The sequence below is a fragment of the Polypterus senegalus genome, chromosome 14 (genome assembly GCF_016835505.1).
Source record: "Polypterus senegalus isolate Bchr_013 chromosome 14, ASM1683550v1, whole genome shotgun sequence".
Lineage (NCBI taxonomy): Eukaryota > Metazoa > Chordata > Cladistia > Polypteriformes > Polypteridae > Polypterus > Polypterus senegalus.
Genome location: NC_053167.1, coordinates 143537912 through 143560761, shown reverse-complemented (window position 1 = coordinate 143560761; position 22850 = coordinate 143537912). Strand labels below are relative to the sequence as shown.

General features: G+C 39.8%; 1 protein-coding gene across 4 annotated transcripts in view; it reads right to left on the bottom strand.

Annotated features, from left to right (window-relative positions):
* LOC120515032 (N-acetyllactosaminide beta-1,3-N-acetylglucosaminyltransferase 3-like) overlaps positions 1 to 22850 on the bottom strand; it is a 55751-nt gene that overhangs the window by 24682 nt on the left and 8219 nt on the right. Inside the window, exons 1-2 of one of the 4 annotated variants that reach the window (XM_039735724.1) lie at positions 17835 to 18391; positions 15375 to 15417 (exon numbers count right to left, since the gene is read on the bottom strand). The exons of 1 other annotated variant lie outside the window; for it this stretch is intronic. The gene's annotated coding sequence lies outside the window, so the exon portion shown is untranslated. Of the gene's footprint in view, positions 1 to 15374; positions 15418 to 17834; positions 18392 to 22850 lie in introns of those variants that run through there. 2 more of the 4 variants (XM_039735723.1, XM_039735726.1) reach the window with 2 other exon arrangements.

Sequence of the window (22850 nt, the reverse complement as noted above, 5' to 3'; positions counted from 1 at the left end):
TATTCTCATATATTCTTATTATTACTTAGTATTACTAGGGCGCTATCTGTTTATGTTTTATTGTGCTTAATTACGTTTTCCTCCTTTATATATTAAGAGCAAAATTCTTTTCTTTTTTTCTTTTTTTTTAAAGACTATATTGGTAACAGATATCTCTATCTTTTAACCCTAAAGCGCCACTGCATGGGGGCTTGTGCTTTGGACGTGCTCTGTCTCTGGGTATGTCAGAGGACTGGGACTGCGTGAAGTCGGTTTTAGCCTCACCTGGGGAGGCAATAAGGGAGGGTGGGGGTTAAGGGGGGAAGAGAAAGAGAGCAGGCCTGATCTATACCTAATCTATCATCTCAATCTTTATAATTATAACTACCAACGTAATAATAAGCTGAATGGCAACAACTCTTGGGGAATAGGAAATTAAGACCTAAACTATTTCACTTCCAGTTAAGACTATAAAATGACATCAAAAACTCAGACTCAATGTCTCCATGATGGCACAGTTAACTTCGTAAGCTGGAATGTTAAAGGCCTGAATCACGAATTAAAGAGAGAGAAAGTACTTTCTCACCTAACAGGTCTAAATGCTAAAATAGTATTTTTACAGGAAACCTACTTACTAAGTAAGGATCAGTTCCGGCTGCAAAAAGACTGGACTGGCCAAATGTTCCATTCTAGTTTTACAAAGAAAACTAGAGTGTGGGAATTCTCATACATAGAACTGTACCATTTGTAGCATCAGATGTAGTATTGGATCCTGAAGGGAGATATGTGATGGTCATGGGAGACTTATCTAACTGTAAAATGATTTTGATAAATGTTTATGCACCTAATGTTGATGATAAGGAATTTATACAAAATTTATTTGCATCCATTCCCAATCTGAACACTCATAAACTTATAATGGCTGGGGGCTTTAATTGTGTTCTAAATCCACTTTTAGATAAGACTTCCTCCACAGGGGAACGCAACTAACACCGCAAAGATAATTACAAAGTTTATAACTGATCACAACTTATCAGATCCCTGGAGGTTTTTAAACCCAAATTCAAGAACATATTCTTTCTACTCACCAGTACATCATTGCTACTCAAGGATTGATTACTTCTTTATAGATAATAACTTCTTGCCTAAGATTAAATCTTGTAAATACGATGCTATTGTTATTTCAGACCATGCTCCGATGATCTTGGAGCTGAAATTACTAAGCCCCATACACTCACCCCGCAGATGGTGCCTCAATCCGCTTCTATTAGCTGACGAGAATTGTACTGAATTTATATCCAAACAAATCAAATTCTTTCTAGAGACAAATACATCCCCTGAGATCTCTGCAGGAATACTCTGGGAAACTCTTAAGGCCTTCTTAAGAGGACAGATTATCTCATATCTTTCCCACAGAAATAAATCCGAAGCGAAGAAAGTAGCAGAGATAAAAAGCGAAATTACTAAAATAGATGAAGAACATGCCAGACTACCAAGCGAGACTCTACATAAGAGGAGGCAGGCTCTACATTCAGAATTAAACCTCTTGACAACTAAAGAAACTGAACAACTAATTTACAAATCCAGACATCATTATTATGAACATGGAGAGAAAGCTAATAAGCTTTTAGCGCAACAAATTCACAAGCAAGATGTGCAACGCAATCTCGTAATTACTAACACGAACGGAGATAAAATCATCGAACACAAAAATATAATGCACACTTTAGAGACTACTATAAATCCCTATATACTACTGAGTTTAAAGAAGACAATATACAATCTAATGCATTTCTGGATACATTACAGATACCACAAATTGACGCTTTTAGTGTGGAGGAACTTGATAAACCTCTGTCATTATCAGAATTACTGGATGCTATAAAGTCACTCCAAGGTGGAAAAGCAGCAGGCCCTGATGGCTACCCTGCAGAGTTTTACAAGAAATTCTCCGCTCAGCTAGCTCCCTCCTATTAGCAACATTTACAGAAGCCAGAGATAACCAATCTCTTCCACAAACCTTTCGCCAAGCACTAATCACTGTCTTTCCAAAACAAAATAAGGACTTATTACAATGTGCATCATACAGACCAATTTCACTTCTGAATAACGACGTTAAAATACTCTCTAAAATCATAGCTAGAAGGATGGAGAAAGTGCTCCCCTCGTAATATCACAAGACCAAACTGGATTTATTAGGGGCCGACACTTATCTTCAAATCTTCGACGCCTGTTTAATGTAATATACTCACCAACTAAATCAAACACCCCAGAAATATTATTATCATTGGATGCAGAAAAGCATTCGACATGATTGAATGGAAATACCTTTTACTATTTTGGAGAAGTTTGGGTTTGGCCCAACATTTGTGCATGGATTAAATTACTGTATACTAACCCAGAAGCTTCAGTTTGCATCAATAACATTTGCTCAGACTACTTTAAACTAGAACGTGGCACAAGACAAGGATGCCCTTGTCACCACTGCTGTTTGCAATTGCCATTGAACCACTGGCAATACATTGTCGAAATACTGATCAGATAAAGGGGATTAGCAGAGAAGGACTGGAACAGAAAATCTCATTATATGCAGATGACATGGTACTGTATATATCGACCCAGAAAATTCTGTGCCTGCAGTCTTAGCAGCACTCACAGAATTTCAAAAGCTCTCTGGTCTCAGAATTAATCTGAATAAAAGTGTACTCTTTCCGTGAATTCTCAAGCATATAATATTAGATTAGACACCCTACCTTTTATCATTGCAGAACAGTTTAAATACCTCGGTAAACATCACAAGTAAACATAAAGCTCTTTATCAACAAAATTTTCGTCTGCATGGAAAAAATTAAACAAGACTTGCATAGATGGTCAACCCTTCATCTCACACTAGCTGGAAGAATTAACACTGTTAAGATGAATATTCTTCCTAAGCTCCTTTTTATTTCAAAACATACCAATATACATTAATAAATCATTCTTTAAGCAATTAGATTCAACAATAACCTCATTTATTTGGAATTCAAAACATCCACGCATCAAAAGAGCGACCCTACAAAGACAAAAGGCAGAAGGCGGCATGGCTCTACCTAACTTCCAGTTTTATTACTGGGCAGCAAATATACAGTCGATAAGAACCTGGACACAAATAGAAGAACATACACAGGCATGGACCGCAATAGAAGTAAAATCTTGCAGTACTTCTTTGTATTCCTTGCTCTGTGCTCCAATAAACACGCTATCGGCAATACACTAATAACCCAATTGTGCTCCACTCACTTAGAATCAACCATTTTAAGACGGAGAAGCTTCTTCTGTGGCACCCTGCAAAGAACCACCTCTTTCAACCTCACAAACATATGCAGTTTTTAATATCTGGAAAAATTTGGAATTAACTTGCTTAGAGATCTTTATATAGACAACGTCTTTGCATCCTATGAACAATTACATTCCAAATTTAACATTCCAGCTACAAATTTCTTTCACTATCTTCAAATCAGGAACTTTGTTAAACAGAACCTTCCAGATTTTCCTCATCTTGCACCCTCATCCACGCTGGAAAAATATTGCTCAATTTCAAGGAGTTAGACTCCATCTCTACAATATATAAAATCCTTTTACAATCCCTTCCTTTCAAAGATCCAAGAGGACACTGGGAAAATGATCTCTCAATTAATATATCAGAAAAGGAGTGGAAAGTAGCAATGCAGAGAACTCACTTGAGCTCCATATGCGCAAAGCATACAATTATACAACTCAAAATTATATATCGAGCACATCTGTCTCGACTAAAACTCTCCAAAATGTTTCCAGGGCATGATCCAACCTGCGAACGTTGCAACCAAGCCCCAGCCTCACTGGGTCACATGTTCTGGGCCTGCACCAAATTAACATTATTCTGGACAAAAATTTTAATTACCTCTCAGACAGCCTTGGACTCACAATCCCTCCTAACCCATTAACAGCTGTGTTTGGGGTTCTTCCAGAGGGCTTAAAGTGGAGAAGGACAAACAAATTGTGATTGCATTTACTACACTGTTGGCACGCAGACTTATTCTGATAAACTGGAAGAACCCAAACTCTCCTCTTTAAGTCAGTGGGAAACTGATGTGTTATATTATTTGAAATTGGAAAAATCAAATACTCAGTTAGAGGATCTGTACAGACGTTTTTCAAAACATGGCAGGATCTAATCAGTAATATTTTAAAATAAGTTTATAAAGCACAGAGAATTTATTAATTTAGGTATTTTACAAGCCTTAAATTTTACGCTTTGGCTTGCTCTCTCTCTCAGGGGTGGGGATCGATCTGTTCTTAGCATAATTCTTTTTTTTGTAAAAACTTGATTGATTTGTATGGATTGTAATAAAAAAAAATTCAGGTAGGCCTAGCATTCGGTGTTAGTTCAGTTCTGATCTAGTTTCAGCTAAACAAAGTCATCAATCCTATTCATGTAATTCCTTGAAAGTAACATCAAGTTAAGATCTGAAGGTCCCTACAGTCCTGCTCTCCGCTAAACCACTTAGTCTCTTGGTTTCTTTGCGTGTAGAAAAACTTTCTAACATTTGTGCGAAATCTGCTCTTAACAAGTTTACAACCATGTCCCTATGTTCTTATTGAAAAATGTATTTTAAAACGACATGTCCCCTCTTAAGGTTTTTTCATGTTCATAGTTAATTTGCTTTGTTCTGAATCAGGAGATGATCAGTTAATTCTTTTCAATCTTCAGTTAGCTCAGCTTCATTTCACACAGCAAACTTTCAAGTGAACCTGACGTAACGACAAACACCCCATAGGTGTCATGTGGACCTCTTTCACTGGGCAGTTTTTTTTTTTCTCAGGAAAAATGATCATGAAGGTCTAAGAAAGAGCTGTGTTTGTGCACCACCTCATTTGCAAACTTATCTGGGTTGTTTTCCAAGTATTGCTTGGTGAGCAGTATGCCAATCTGATAACTAGAGGTCATGACAATGTGTGTTTTCAACTTTAAAAACAGTGTGCTCAGGCACGGAGCGGTTTAGATGCCCACAGTAGCACTCTGGAGCGTTGATGAGGAGATTGGCTGTTTGCACAGTCACATGCAGATATCATCAGTTTAGCATCCTGGAATCTGTAAGTAAGACACCTACACTCAGTAAAGTATAAAGAGAGCCTGAGGAGAAAAAACGGGAAAGGATGTGAAAAGAGTGAGAAAGAATGCTGGGGATAAAATCATAAAACAGCAAAAGAAAGTAGGACAGCAGGATCAAGGAAAAGTTGGTAATGTTGAGAGGAATCATGGTAGTCTGGGACAATTCCCCCATGTGAAGTACAGTACACCCCCAAAATTCACAGGGGTTACGTTCCTGGAGCACCCACGAATTGTGAAAAACGCAAATTTTGGATGTGGTTAAAAAAGTGCCTATTTTCATAGTGTAAACCCTAAGTATGGCCCTAAAACACTTTAATTTAATTTCAGACTCAGCTTAATACATTACCTAAAAATAAAGAATGTAAAGGTAAACCTGTATACTGTACTGCTATGTTTCCCACAGTGCTAGAATGTCAAATACCAATGTTACCGCTATACTGTATATACTGTAATTCATGCAAGTGCATTTTCATTGCCAGAAGCCTTAGACGGTGCAGGGCGTTTCGGCAGCATCTTGGGGCTTTAACCTTTAAACTGCTACAAACTTGGGAGTTAATGCAACCTTGGACGCCAAATACTTTTTTTGCTGCACTTTAAGTAAATGTCAAAATTCACAAAGAAAAAGTGAAATTTTAATGGAACACATTTTTTTTCATGCAAAGAGCATCACAATTAGAACATTAGAACATTCGAACACTCTAGACGAGAACAGGCCATTCAGCCCAACAAAGCTCGCCAGTCCTCTCCACTTATTTCCTCCAAGAAAACATCAAGTCGAGTTTTGAAAGTCCCTAACGTCTTACTGTCTACCACACTACTTGGTAACTTATTCCAAGTGTCTATCGTTCTTTGTGTAAAGAAAACTTCCTAATGTTTGTGTGAATTTACCCTTAACAAGTTTCCAACTGTGTCCCCGTGTTCTTGATGAGCTCATTTTAAAATAACAAGTCTCGATCCACTGTACTAATTCCCTTCATAATTTTAAACACTTCAATCATGTCACCTCTTAATCTTCTTTTGTTTAAACTGTAAAGGCTCAGCTCTTTTAATCTTTCCTCATAATTCAACCCCTGTAGACCTGGAATCAGCCTAGTCGCTCTTCTCTGGACCTTTTCTAGTGCTGCTATGTCCTTTTTGTAGCCTGGAGACCAAAACTGCACACAGTACTCAAGATGAGGCCTCACCAGTGCATTATAAAGGTTGAGCATAACCTCCTTGGACTTGTACTCCACAGATCGTGCTATATAACCTAACATTCTGTTAGCCTTCTTAATGGCTTCTGAACACTGTCTGGAAGTTGATAGCTTAGAGTCCACTATGACTCCTAAATCCTTCTCATAAGGTGGACTCTCGATTTTCCTACTGCCCATTGTGTATTCAAACCTAATATTTTTACTTCCTATGTGTAATACTTTACATTTACTGACATTAAATTTCATCTGCCACAAGCCTGTATGCTGCTATCCAAGTCCTTCTGTAATGATATAACGGATTCCAAATTATCTGCTAATCCACCTATCTTGGTATCATCTGCAAACTTAACCAGCTTGTTACTTATATTCCTATCTAAATCATTTATATATATTAAAATAGCAGCGGCCCTAGCACTGACCCCTGTGGAACACCACTCTTAACATCGCCAGTTCTGATGAGGTTCCTCGCACCATCACCCTCTGCTTCCTGTGTCTGAGCCAATTCTGCACCCATCTAAAAACATCACCCTGAACCCCACTTCTTTTAACTTGATGCCCAACCTCTCATGTGGCACCTTATCAAATGCTTTCTGAAAGTCCAGATAAATAATATCATAAGCTCCACTTTGATCGTATCCTTTTGTTGCCTCCTCATAGAATTCCAACATGTTAGTAAAACACGACCTCCCTCTTCTGAACCCATGCTGACTGTTCAGAATAACTCCTGTCCTTGTCATGTGTTGCTCAATCTTATCCTTAATAATTCCTTCCATTAATTTTCCTGTGATGCTTGTTAAGCTTACTGGCCTATAGTTGCTTGGATCTGCCCTGTCACCCTTTTTATATAATGGGATGATATTTGCCATTTTCCAGTCCTTTGGAATCTCTCCAGTGCACAGTGACTTCCTAAAAATATGTGTCAAGGGTTTATATATGTACTCACTAGCCTCCTTAAGAACACGAGGATAAATATTATCTGGGCCTGGTGATTTGTTTGATTTCATCTTATTTAATCTGAGCAGCACTTCTCCCTCTACAATTTCCAAATCCCTCAGTACCTCCTTAGTAGTTGTTTACCTCTGAGGTTATCCACTTGCTCACTTGTAAACACCTCAGAAAAATGTAAGTTTAGGGCATCTGCTATTTCATTGTCTGTATCTTTTAATTCCCTTTACTATTCCTGATGAACTTGACCTCCTCCTTAACTGTTCTTTTACTACTAAAATACTGAAAGAATCTCTTGGGGTCTTCTTTCGCCTTATCTGCTATATTCCTCTCCAACTGTCTTTTAGCCTCTCTGATATCCTTCTTAATGGTTGCCCTCATGTTCTCATAGCTCTACGGTTCTCTTTGCAGTCATTAGTCTTATATGCCTTATACAGCAGTTTTTCCTTTGCAACTTCTTTTTAAATCTTTATTAATCCATCGTGGAGATTTTTTTAGTTTCCTATTACTTCCAAATTTAGGTCTGTATCTGTCCTGCATTACATTTTTAAACCTGTTCCACTGCTCCTCGACTGTCTCCACATTTAAAAGCTTATCCCAGTCTATCCTACTTAGACTTTGTCACATCTGCTCAAAATTAGCCCTACTAAAGTTCAACTTAACAATTTTAGTCTTTGCTCTTACAAAATACTGAGAATTGTATTACATTATGGTCACTTGACTCTAGTGGTTCAATCACCTCTACACCCTCAATTCTATCCTGATTATTACAGAATACTAAATCCAGACAGGCTTCACCCCTTGTTGGTGCTTTAACATGCTGTGTTAAAAACAGTCGCTGATTACTTCTAAAACTCCTGCTCTTGTGCTCCTCCATCTGTAAGGTTATCCCAGTTAATATTTGGATAATTAAAGTCCCCATGACTATAATATCCCCTGTAAACTTGCCTTTTGATATTACTAAAAGATGTGTGTTGAAATTACTGTCTGAATTGGGTGGTCTATAACACACTCCTAAAATAAGACCTTTTCCCTAATATTTTCCAGGCGAAGCCACATGTCCTCACTAAGATGGGGCTCATCGTCCAACTGAAGATGACTTACATTTAATTCCTGTTTGGCATAAACAGCAACCCCACCTCCTTTTCTGTTCTGTCTATCCTTCCTAAAAATGTGTATCCCTCTATGTTACACTCATCCCCATCTTTGTTATTTAGCCAGGTTTCCGTTATTGCTATAATATCATAATTATGCTCTGCTACATACAACTCCAACTCACTTACCTTATTTTTGATACTTCTAGCATTAAGGCAAGCTATTTTTAATGTGTTAATCCTTCTATCTTTACGTGTTTGCTTAAAATTTACATTAATATGCATTTTTATTTCTACACCATTGTTTGTTCCTCCATGTATAGATCTAAATCTGGCCTGTCCTAAACTCCCTGCCCCCATTCCCTAGTTTAAACAATCCTCGACTAGCCTACACATACGCCTCCCCAATACATTGGTGCCCCTCCAGTTCAGATGTAACCCGTCACGGTAGAACAGGTCCCATCTGTTCTAAAAGGAGTCCCAATGCCCCATAAACCTATACCCTTCTACCCTGCACCAAGATTTGAGACACACGTTAAGCCTTCTAATTTCCTCAATCTTACCTGGACTGGCGCGTGGCACAGGCAGAACTTCGGAGAAGACTACCTTGTCAGTTCTGCTCCTCAGCTTGGTACCTAACTCTTTAAATTTGGATCGCAGAACTGACAGACTACCCTTATGTATGTCATTTGTTCCAACATGGGCAATGACAACTGGATCCACTCCCGCTCTGGCCAGAGCCTATCCACCCTTCCAGGGAGGTCTCCCACCTGTGCTCCCGGAAGGCAACACACCGTACGAGACTCTCTCTCTCTGGAGCACACCTGCGCTTCAATCCCCCTAATGATTGAGTCCCCAACTATCACTACCTCTCTCTTTTTGGGAACTGGTTTTGAGGTGGCCCGTTGGGGCTCTTCTCTTGCAGATGTACCCTCATAGACAACTGGCTCTTCCAAACCATCATCTAAAAAGTCCAACATCCAACAGGACTTGCATTGCACTGGCCTCATTATTAAAATTTGATTTGGGATTAGTAAACTGCCTAACTTTTTTTTTTTCTCTTAAAATTAAATTTCTTCTTCTTTCAGCTGCTCCTTGGTAACACTGAGATCTGCTCCAGATATTTTCCACCTTTTCCCCTTAAGCTCCTGTCCTGTTTTCCCTCTCAGCTGCCTGCTATTTGTCTTTCTATGAGGTTAACTTTACTTTTCTCTGTCTCTTCTCCTAACTTTGCGCTCCTCTTACTTATAAGCTCTTCACTCGCACTGTTTGTATTCCCCCGTATTAATGAACCCTTAGGGCTCATTTATACTTCACGCTCAAAACGCGTACGCGTCCGCATCATGGCTGCCACGCGTTCCCAGCATTCATTTCACGCTGGCGTCCTCTGAGCAGGTCCTCAGAAATTAACGAGACGCGTGCTCGAGTTGCAGTACCAGCAAAAAGTCGGGGGGCGCAGTGTGCTAAAAGTCGAACGTGACGTCAGAGTCTCTGTTTACTATCTACATGTGACAGCAAGCCTCTATGGAGATCCTTCGGAGATCGATGTGCGCGCTTTGCTGTTTGATGAATGGTTCAAAGTGTTGAAGCAAAATGCCGACATACAGATGCATTCGTGGTGCTTTTATATTCAAGCGTCGCATATTCCCGATCGTAATGACACGATACATTTTAAAAGTCTCACATACCATCTTTTGTGCCATCTATTTTTTATTTTTTTGCTTTACCTGCTGTCAGGTCCAAGAAGCTTGTAGCGATTAAAAACTGGGATGACGTTTACGATGGTCTGCTTTAATAATAAAGTAAACTACGAGGTTAAAATGGACATTTCGAGATTAAAGCCGAAATTTCCACTTTAATCACAAAATACACATTTTCACCGTGTCTTTTATTTTTTTCTCAGTGGCTCAAATACAGCGCTATACATTATGTTGCCGATGTGAAGTTGCAAAAAAATAGATGCACTGAGACTTTTAAAATGTATCGTGTCATTACGATCGGGAATATGCGACGCTTGAATATAAAAGCACCACGAATGCATTTGTATGTCGGCATAGAGGCTTTCTGTCACATGTAGATAGTTCCCGAATGTAATGACATGAATGATACATTTTAAAAGTCTCACATACCATCTTTTGTGTCGTCTTTTTTAATTTTTTTTATTTTTGCAACTTGGATGAAACTCAGTAAATCACTGAGCCAACTGCACTTGAACTGGCTGTACGCAAGCACACAGATGTAAGCCCTGATGCTTGCAGGCTAGTCTTAGTGCAGCGGCTCAATCCCAGGGACAGTGAGGCTGCAGTACTGACACTTGGATCACAGAACTGCACAGAAACACAGGAGATTGTAGAGACAGGAACTTTATTCTAACACTTCTTTCAGAAGTAAAAGGAGCTCAGTATGCAGTTAGTTATCGATTAAAGAATAGACAAACATCATAGGGGAGCACAACCCCCAATAGGAGCAGAGAATGTCTGGGGGAGGAGAGAGAAACAAAGCAATCAGCCAAAAAGGACAGGCACTGTTCAGGCTTTTAAGTAAGCGTAGTGTTGCGCGAGAAGCATATCAGGCGACAGAGCAGCCGCAAGTAAGCCCAGCGAGTAAGGGAACAATGTGAAGGTAATCTATCAGCGTTTTTTAACAGGAGGCTTTTGAGTAGCGTCTGTGTCTTCTAGGGGTGCGTTCAGCCCCCCTGCTCACAGGGGGCTGCCGCTAAGATTCACACCATTGAGAAGACGGTGATTTATTTATTTTTATGGTGGAGATTCCAGGGATGCACCCAGCCTTGACCTGACCCGCGCACCCTCACAAACTGAGACAAAACCAAAGCAAACCGTTAATCAAACAGCAAATAAAGAATGTAATGAAAACAAATGAAATAAGAAAACAACGATACCACCCCTGTTCCCCTTACGGCGATTACACATTAAATACAACAAAGCAGAAACAAAAGTTCATGAAAAACAGCAACGGATGAAATGTAATGATGAAAATAGTCCAGAGATCCGCACATTGAATGGAAATGTACAGATAGTCCTACCGGTAATTCCTGAAATGGTGAAAACGGGTGGATGGGTTCAGGAGTGCTCCTTTATTTGTAGGATGGCCATGAATCCACTCACAGTCCTCATTTACACAGGCAGACGGCAGATAATTCAGACGCATGAAACGATCGAGGACAAAACGAATAAGTACAGGTAACCCAACAGAAGGCAGACAGACAGGAACTTGAAACACAAATTACAAAAACTTTTTTTTTGCTTTTGGTCACTGGTATCCTTTTTAAAAGCTGCACTGACACCCTTTGACCTCAACAGCCTCAGCACCATAGATATAGAATTACTAGACGCCGCGTGACTAGCAGCAACGTACATCAAATCGCCGCCAAATTGCGAGTGGCACTGCTGTGGAGTGAAGTAATGGATAAAGATGCCTCACGCATGTGCTGCTTGGGATTGTAACAAACTGCTGTACGGTCCAAATCAGATCCCGCGGGATTACATTTCATAGGTAAGGCTGAACAATTGTTTTGGTTATATTTGGCCATTAGAAAATCCTGTTTTATAATCTTAACTTTAGCTAGGCCAGGCTAAGATAGCAAAGCTATGCTTTTATGTGCTCAAGTGAGCCTCCAAACAACGTTTTGGCTAAACGTATTTAGTCACTAACTATGTAGATTGTTGTTAGCTGTTAACATTTCTCAAACTTTGAAGGTTTCCCATCTCAGGAAGCAGTGGGAGGTCAGTTAGCCCTTAGATGGGATTTTGAGAAAGCTGTCCTGTGACGTGTGCCGTGCTAGTTTGGTAACAGAGGCTGTACCGGCATCATATGATCAAAGCTACCACTCGCTCACATTAAAAAACAAAGGAGGTCTGGTGATTCCTTCTGAGGGTCCAGTCAAGGTGGTCAAAGTAGCTGAGCGTGTTATCCGACAGTCGACATTAGGACAAGCTGTCAGTGGATCTTTGACCAATCAGTTTGTTCAGGCTCACATTGGTTCAGATGAAGGAGCACTTCGAGGAAACACAGTTTGAAATTGACAGCCATCATTTAATGCTCACGTCTTCAGTTGTCTTTGTCTTCCACAAACTAAGGCTGCACCATATTGCCAGACTGAATCCTCTCAAATTACAGAGTGGCAACACACGGAAAAAGCTATGGAAGACAGTTCTGTTTCAAGGATTTGAGATCCTGTCCTGTATATATTTAAGTAACCACATTGTGTGTGTGTGTGACAGAAAGAGAGATTGAGAGAGGAATGAGTGAAATGTTTTCAGAAATTATTAAGTCAATTTGTATACAGTAAAATTGTTTCTTTTTGTCATTGAGTGTATAATTTCACTGTTAAAAGAAACACCAGACTGCCAGTTGCAGTCTTACTATTTTGATATTCAGACATTGGTCAAGTTTTCATCTCAATAATAATAATAATAATAATAATACATTTTATTTAATAGGTGCTTTTCTTAGCACTCAATGTCACCTTACAATAAAATTAAACAACATTTGTAAAATTAAAACAGAGAATGATAAATCAAAAAGCAATAATTAGCAAACAAACAAAGATAACTAGCAGTAACAATGCAAAATTCACAATTGGTATGCCAGTTTGAAAAGATGTGTTAAAATGTGTTATTGAATCGAGCTGACATATATGAGAGGGAAGAGAATTTCCGAGTCGAGGAGCACAATGAGAGACGCTCGAGCTCCCATAGCACTGAGTCTGACGTGTGGTACAGAAAGTCGAGCTGCAGATGAGGATCTGAGTGGGTGAGGAGAGGAGTGTCAGTCTGGAGGAGATCAGTGAGGTTGTGGAGAGCTTTAAATGTTAAGAGCGGATTGTGTATCGTATTCTGTAGTTAACAGGGAGCCAGTGAAGTTGAGAGAGAATATGTGTGATATGTTCAGTGGGTTTAGAACAGCAGGTTATTATTATTATATTTTGAAGAAGTTGTAAGCAATGGATACATTTTTGTGGGATGCCAGTTCGAATAGCATTACAGTAACCTATACGTGAGGTGACTCGGGGATTAACCGATACTTCAGTACTGTGTTGCATAAGACCAGGATGAAGTCTAGAATGTTTCGGAGATGGAAGAAGGCAGTCTAAGAAATGTTACTTGTATGGGAGGAATTATTTAATAATAATTATTATTATTATTTAATAATTGCCATTATTAGTGTATAAATGGATATAAATAATTGCATTATTTAAACGATTCGTCAAAGTCTGTTTTATGCAAATAATACTGTTTTAAACGTTATTGTTTTTTCATCATAAAAACTGGTTTCCACGTCTACCTGCATTAGTTTAAATGGCACTTTTGCCACTCGCAATATGGCTGACGCACTGATGTATCGTGTCGACTGGGCAGCACAGTGAATGCGGCGTCTACCTATATATGTCTATGCCCAGCACCCTCAGCAGAAGACCAATAAGAGCCACTGCAGGGACTGCTGGGAGTTGCAGTTTCAAATTCTGTTGGCTACTTTCACCATCCCAAGCCGCAGTTTTCTCTACAGTTGCTTCTGGTTCTCTCTCAGTATTGCCATGAAAAAAGCCATAAAAATTGCAGAGGATATTTGCGGTTTCCACTAACAATTATTAGTTAGGTTCTAAGGAAAAATCTGCGAATGAATGAGGTTGCGAACTCTGAACCGCGACTTTGCGGGATTGTACTGTACTGGCTCTTTGGGGGCAGAGGTACTCCCTGCTAAATACTGCTGATGTTCAGTAGCGACCACCCACTTTGAGAGTTTCATGGACACCAAAGAACTGCAGTTGGCGAAGAGACCATGAGCTCTGAGGGATGGCAGTGAATGGGGACATAAGCCAGTCAATGGTTGATCACATTGACCAGAGAGGGTACTCACAAGCTCTGTGGCAGAAAAGCAACCCCAAACCAGAACATTTCCATCACCATGCTTCACAGTTGTTAAGAGGTTCTCCCCCTGATTTGCACCAAGCATGTCTGCTGTTACTGTGGCCAGACAGCTCTATGTCTGATTCATCTGTCCAGTGCACCTTGTTCCAGAAGGTCTGGTCTTTGCCTGGATGTTCACTGGCACACTGTAGTCTTGCTCTGATTTTCATTTTGGACAGCAAAGGCTCTTTCCTGGCACACCTAACATGCAGGTGAAATGTGTGTAATTTTTTTCTCATTGTAGACAGATGCACTTGGACACCAGCTGTTGTAGGAGTTACCTGCAGATCCCTGCAATTACATTTTGGGATTCTTGGAGACTCCTTTTAGTATCAGATGATCAGCTCTTGGGCTGAATTTACTGGACTCACCAATCCTGGATACATTTAGCAATGTTCCAAAATCTATGCCACTTGTAGATGAGTTTCCTTACTGTAGAATGATTTGTTTCAAATAATATTATGATCTTTTTAAATCCCTTACCCTCAAAGGCATCCACAACCTTCTTTCAGAAGGCCTTAGTGATCTCTTTCGATCTTGGCATGATGGCACCACATAGCAAAGAGAACACCAGACCCTAGATATCTGTGGTTTAAATAGGACAGTCAGGTCCGCTTGCAGACCCCCTCAGGAGGTTCTAATCACTAGCACCTTATCCAAAAAACCTGACTCAAATTTTATGGGTTTGAAGTGTTGATAAATGGATGCAAAGCGGAAAATGTTTGAGAAAAGAAGTGTGGATTTGGCTGTTGCAAATTAACGCAATGTGATGGCAAGTCGTAATGCTGCTCTAACATGATCAATGTGCCTGCTTCAATGTTTGATGAATGGTTTGATGCAGTGAAGCAAATCATCAAACTTAAATGCTGACATAAAAAAGTATTCATGGTGCTTTTCTTCATCCATTTCTCTCATAGACAATGCAGTCATCACATACTCCTCAGCGTAATGCAGCAATACATCTAAAGGTCTCACATTCCATATTCTGTGTTGCTGTTGTTGTCTTTTTACCTTCATAACAGCTTCAGAATGCAATGAATTTATATCTTCAACATCCTTATTCCCTCAAGTTACAACACAGCAAAACCAGACATTGTTTTCTCACCTTGATCATATCTCGTAAACTGCCTCTTGGTGGAATCTTCTGGCTGTATATAAAATAAGGCACGCAAGTATAGTCAGCATCTGTGAGCTTCCAAGTCGCATAGCATCAAGTATATCTCCGCACTAAGAGTGTACTTACTTTTTCCATGTGGAATTCTGCATTTTTGTAATTTAGATTGAAACTGTGTCGATTATAGGTGTCATTTGAATAGCACTTTTATATCACTTTAAACTGTAGGCACTGTTTGCATATTCAAACATTTTGAAAGTGAAAAGTTTCCGTGGTGTGTTCTAACCTTTTCACATGACTGTACATAACAGACAAAACTGTAATCCAAGGTAGTGGTGGATGTAACCTAATGGCTTGTGTGGTGAGTAGAAACAAACCCTGACAGATAATTGCAAGCCCCTCAGTGTCTTTCTGACTCCTTTTTAAAAAGCCCACTTAATTAATCTTCTTTCCAGCAAAACCCACACGCTCTGAATCTGCCCGATGGTGTAATAATGCCAGGGCTACTGGGAGTTGTTGGCAATTTTAAGAAGCACTGCTGCAGACTGGTACTTGTACGAACTGTTTTATGAGAATATGTATATATCCATCCATCCATTATCCAACCTGCTCTATCCTAACTACAAGGGTACGGGGGGTCTGCTGGAGCCAATCCCAGCCAACACAGGGCGCAAGGCAGGGAACAAACCCTGGGCAGGGCATCAGCCCACCGCAAGGTGCGCACACACACACACACCAAGGACAATTTAGAATCGCCAATGCATCTAACATGCATGTCTTTGGACTGTGGGAGGAAACCGACGCAGACACAGGGAGAACATGCAAACTCCACATAGGGAGGACCCAGGAAGCGAACCCTGGTCTCCTGACTGCGAGGTAGCAGCGCTACTCACTATGCCACCGTGCCGCCCATATGTATACAGATATGAATTTATGTTTATGATGAGATTACATTAGAAATTACATTAGAGCCCTCTAGACGAGTACAGGCCATTCAGCCCAACAAAGCTTGCCAGTCCTATCCACTTATATCCACCTAAGTACTGGCAGAAATAGTGCAACGTGGTAACCACAGATTGGTCCTGTGTCACATCACATCCATATCTCATGTGAACCGCTGCAGAGTTCATTTATTATCACACCGAGAACGGTTCCTGAAGGGTTGTATTGGTCCACGCTAGACTCGGATTGGTGTGTTCATATTTACCTAAACCAATCAGACTAGGGAGGGAATTCCCTCCAGATTTCAGAAACACTGCTCAGAATAAACTAGGTGTGAAAATGCCTTTTATCTCTGTTTGCTTAGATTTGAAATGTTTGACTTCTTCAGTCTTTCTTTATAGTTCAAACTCCCACTGATCAGATAGTTGATCCCCTTTGGATGTAAGTCCTCCAGTACAAGTGTCTAATAGCAATAGGCCGTAGCACTTCTGAGACCTTCAAAGATCACCTTGCTGTGTTTCTGAACTATTGAAGGTTGGGCTGACTACCTAAAAACAGCTGATTACATCAATTCCAGTGATGTTGCACCAGTAGTAGTTCCAAGTTCCCAGTTCACAGATTTTAAAATGGGAGCACTAAACACACTGAAGACTAATAAAACCCTTGGACCTAATGGTCTACCAGTTGCATTGAAAGGAGTCAACTAAACACCCTTAGTAGACATATCTGAGCCGTCAATTGAGAAAGGAGAAGTACTGGAGGACTGGAAAGCTGCAAATGTGTCTTCAGTCTTCAAGAAGGGAGACAAAATGGATCTGATAAATACGGACCAGTTTAGTCTTACTTCTGTACCATGAAAAATTAGGAAACTATAATACAAAATAAATTAGAAAAGTATCTGTATGAAAGTAACTTAGTAAAGAACATGATAGTCCTGGTAAACCAATCTTTTAGATTTTTTTGATCAGGCAAATGTAATATTTGATAAAAACAAAGCATACAACAGAAAAGACTACATCTTTCAAAAAGTTTGACACATCAGAGGTAACCTGAAAAACTGGATCTCAAGTTTGTTAACCAGCATGAGACAAAGAGCACAGGTAAAAAGAGAATGGGGTCATCAGTAGAGTCCCTCAGGGGTTTCTCCTCGGACCATTATCTTTTCTAATTTACATTAATAGCCTCAATCTTGATGTAGTAAGTAAACCTGTGAAATTTTTAGATGATGCTAAAACTGAAGGAATGGTAAACACTGAGGAGGCAGCGAAAACAATTCAGAAAGAGCTGGACAAACTTCACCTGGGAAATGCAGTTTAAATTAATGTAGAAAAGTGCAAAGTGCTACATGTGGACAACAGGAACATCATTTATAAATGAAGATGAGCTACAGGAAGCAACCTCTGACCAGGATTTAGGAGTTTATGTCGACCCAACAAATACATACAAATACTGTATATACAAATGCCTTGCTTCATTTTATTTAGTATAAGAAAACATAAATCAGTCTACCTGAAGCGCCCCTTCCTCCTGTCTCCACTTGTTCAGTTACACGCCCAGTTAATAAATCCTTGTCTCACGTTTCTTGTGACTCTTCCATGAAATGAATAAGATCAGCACATCCAGGGAGTTTGTATTTTTGTTGAACTTCTGAAAAATGACTGCAGTTTTTAAATCTCTCAAGAAGTCGAGCGTAGTACTCGTGGACGTCTCGCACTTGCAGAACTTGCAGAAGGATTTAAAACAAACAAACAGTGTCTTTCACCATTGGAGGAGCAAATGACAAGCTGGATTTGTTACGCTGAATTCTTGATCCTTGTGACTTTTACTCAATTCACAGAGCAGCACATTCGTTTCCTCAATTAAACAAACAACAAGATTAAGTATTACCTTTTCTTTGATACTTGATATGTTGCACTCACACCCTTCTATCACGTGTGGCAGCTCACCCTTAAAACCCGTCAAGTTGTCTCTTACTTTTTCTAAGTCGCAAGCAGACGTCTCACAAGTTACAAGGCACAGGCACAGGCACTGGAGGCGTGTGCTGCGCAGTCCCACAAATCTCGGTGTCAGCAGAGGACTGAAGCTGCCAGGCTGACAGGGCTGCACTGTTGCTGGTGGTTAGACCAGCATAACAAGCATCTGGAATTGATAAGCAGGAAGCCTCTGAGGTGATTTTGGTGCTTTACTGTCAGTCTGACCCGGCTGTGACATGCCATTTAAATATGACTGTTAGCTGCTTTTTTCTAAAAAGTTGATTCTGTTCATCTGGGCATAATTTTTTTCCAATACATTTCATCACTCATCCAAGTGACTTCCTCAGTCTCGGTTGACTGCAGGTTTCTCCAACCTTATAAATAGTATCTTGGCCTAATGACCGAACTAGCACCATTGACTAACAATGGGCCGTGTGATCAATGATATGCAAATTGTCCATTGACCAATGGCCATGAGTACCATTCACAGAGAGTTGGGGAATGGCTGCAATCACCGCATTGAACCTTAGGCCCCCTCCCGGTTCAGAGATGTTCATTCCTTTTTCACGTAAATGGCCTCTTTGACTCCTCACTCAAACCAGTGCTCCTCCCTGTCCAAGATGTACACATCTTCATCAGAGTGACCACTGTCCTGTAGATGTAAACTCTTCTGTGTTGTGCCATCCGCTTCTCCAATGGTTGTTTGGTTTCCCCGATGTATGATTCACGGCAATCCTCTTGGCAATTAACTGCGTAAACTATATTACTCTGTCTGTGCCGGGGCACCCGATCCTTGGGGTGAACCAATTTTTGCCATATCGTGTTTTGGGGTTTGAAAGCCACAGAGACCTGGGGCCTCATGCATAACGCCATGCGTAGAAGTCACACTATAACATGGCGTAAGCACACAGCAAACCTTCTGGCAATGACACGTATTGATGTGCCATCCTGGAGAAGTTGGACTACCTGTGCAACCTCTGTAGGGTCCAGGTATCGCCTCATGCTACCAGTAGTGACACTGACTGTAGCCAAATGCAAAACTAGTGAAGAAACAGTCAGAAAAGATGAGGAGGGAAAAATGTCAGTGGCCTCCACCTGTTAAACCATTCCTGTTTTGGGGGTCATCTCATTGTTGCCCCTCTAGTGCATCTGTTGTTAATTTCATTAACACCACAGCAGCTGAAACTGATTAACAACCCCCTCTGCTACTTAACTGACCAGATTAATATCACATAAGTTTCATTGACTTTATGCTATACTCTGATTAAAAAGTGTTCCTTTAATTCTTTTGAGCAGTATATATACTAGATATGTATATATATGTGATTATGTGATTATGTATATATATATATACACATATATATGTATATGTGTTTATGTATGTATATCTGTGTATGTGTATGTGTGTATATATATGTATATTTATATGTATTTATGTATATATGTTTATATGTGTGTGTGTGTCTGTGTGTGTGTGTGTGTATATATATATATATATATATATATATATATATATATATATATATATATATATATATATATATATATATGACAGCAACACTCATAACAGTGACAAAACAATTACATTGACAATCATGTTACATTATTTTTTAAAATGTTTCCTTTTTTTTTCATAACTTCTTTAACACACTACTTCTCCGCTGCGAAGCGCGGGTATTTTGCTATTTAATGATATATCATAGATGCCGATTTTATTATACGAACTTTTATCAACGTTTATCTAACTCTATATTTATTTTTCAGTATCAGAATGTACAGGGTGGGCCATTTATATGGATACACCTTAATAAAATGGGAATGGTTGGTGATATTAACTTCCTGTTTGTGGCACATTAGTATATGTGAGGGGGTAAACTTTTTAAGATGGGTGGTGACCATGGTGGCCATTTTGAAGTTGGCCATTTTGGATCCAACTTTTGTTTTTTCAATAGGAAGAGGGTCATGTGACACATCAAACTTATTGGGAATTTCACAAGAAAAACAATGATGTGCTTGGTTTTAATGTAACTTTATTCTTTCATGAGTTATTTACAAGTTTCTCTTTGTTTACAGCCATTGACATGTCGCAGAGGTTAACACGTGAGGAGCGGATAGAAATTGTGTTGATGTCTGGTGAATGCAGTAACCGGGTCATTGCAGCAGATTTCAATGCAAGACACCCTACGAGACCACCCATCTCCCATGCTACAGTTAGCAAACTGCTTGCTAAGTTTCATGAAACTGGTTCAGTGTTGGATTTGCCAAAATGTGGACGCATAAAACTGTCACTAATGAAGAAACATCAGTGGCTGTCCTAGCTTCATTCAGCAAGAGCCCACAGCGTAGCACTCGCCGCATGTCACTGGAGAGTGGCATTAGTCGAACATCCCTTCGGCGGATATTAGCTACTCACAAATGGCACCCTTACAAACTCCAGCTACTGCAGCATCTCAACGAGGATGACCCAGATTGGCGCACTGAATTTGCAGAATGGGCAAAACAAAAATTGGAACAGGACCCTCCGTTTACGCAGAAGATTTTGTTCAGTGATGAGGCAAACTTTTATGTGAATGGTGAAGTTAAAAAACAAAACCACCGCTATTGGTCTGACACTAACTCACATTGAATAGATCCCTCCAAGACTGTTGGAACAAAAAAATTGATGGTATGGTGTGGTATATGGGGTACAAAGATAGTGGGGCCATTCTTCATCAATGGAAACCTCAAGGCCACTGGATATGTGAAATTGCTACATGATGATGTGTTTCCTTCTTTATGCACTGAAACTGGCACATTCCCTGAGTTTTTCCAGCAAGATGGTGCACCACCACATTATGGGTGTCAGGTGCGAGCATTCCTAGATGAACAGTTTCCTGGAAAGTGGATTGGTCGTTTTGGGCCAGTTGAATGGCCCCCAAGGTCTCCCGATCTGAGCCCCTTAGACTCTTATCTTTGGGGTCATCTAAAAGGCAATTGTCTATGCTGTGAAGATACGAGATGTGCGGCACCTGAAACTACGGATACTGGAAGCCTGTGCTAGCATTTCTCCTGCGGTGTTGCTATCAGTGTGTGAAGAGTGGGAGAAGTGGGTTGCATTGACAATCCAACACAATGGGCAGCACATTGAACACATTTTATAAGTGGTCAGAAAGTTGTAAATAACTCATGAAAGAATAAAGTTACGTTAAAACCAAGCACATCATTGTTTTTCTTGTGAAATTCCCAATAAGTTTGATGTGTCACATGACCCTCTTCCTTTTGAAAAAACAAAAGTTGGATCCAAAATGGCCGACTTCTAAATGGCCACCATGGTCACCACCCATCTTGAAAAGTTTTCCCCTTCACATATACTAATGTGCCACAAACAGGAAGTTAATATCACCAACCATTCCTATTTTATTAAGGGGTATCCATATAAATGGCCCACCCTGTAGTTTAAGTTCATTTGTTTTGGTTTCAATAGATGTATTTTTCATATTTTTGATTCTTGTTTTCTTTTTTTGATATCTTCACACCCCCCTAGGGGGGCCCGTCCCACAGTTTGAGAGCCACTGCTGTAATAAATACCATGCTGCTTTTAACTTTCTATGCTTTGTTTTAATGTCTAGAGTGATTGAAGTAATAAGGTAGATTTCTTTGAGCACCTGGAGCAGCCTGAGATTTCTGTGAGGTTTATTAAGGCTGAGGGTGTCAGCTCCACCTAAAAGTAGGGAACAGTACGTAAAGTAAGGTGTTCTTGACTTATAAATGGCCTATGGTCAAGGATGCTGAGCCTTTGTATGTTTAAATGTATTCTAGTAGACCAAATGTAATATTTAGGTCTGAGATATCTTTAAAACATTTTATGTTGTTCGTGCCAATAATAAGTCAGTCTCTTGAAGTGCTGAGAGAGTGACAGGCTGTGTTACTCCCTAAGACACTTGTGTGGTTTAAAGTGCCAGAGGTTATTCAGCTGTGTGTTTGTGTCATACATGGGGCACTGTTGTGATTAGGGTCTGGGTGTATGTTTCATGAAATCCTAGGAGAGTGACAAGTTGTGTTATTCCTAAGGCACTTGTGTGGTTTAAAGTGCTAGTGATTAACCAGCTGTGTGTTTGTGTGCGTGTGTCATTCATAGGGCACTGTTGAGTTTCTCTGTGTGTATGTATAGCTACAGTATGTATGCATGTGTTACTCTTAAGGTGCAACACTAGATCAAGCCAGTAACAAATCTGATGAGTACACTTACCACTAGGTAAAGGGTAAGGAGAGGGGAATATCACAATAATACAGCCTGATTTGCAAACAGCTACAAAAAAGCTAAAAGTAGAAATTTTAAAGGCAAAACAAAGCTATAAATCTAAACTACAGAATATGATGGCAGCAAATGAACTTGGATCAGCTCTGAACAGAATGAAAACCATAGCAGGAATAAGGAACAAAAATAATTCTCAATTACACTGGAGGGTTTTCATTCAGATATAGACCTTGCCAAAGCTCTTGTTTTTACAATCATTTTAACATCTAGGATTTTAGCAATGATTCTCAAATATTGAGTGAGAATCTGGTAGAT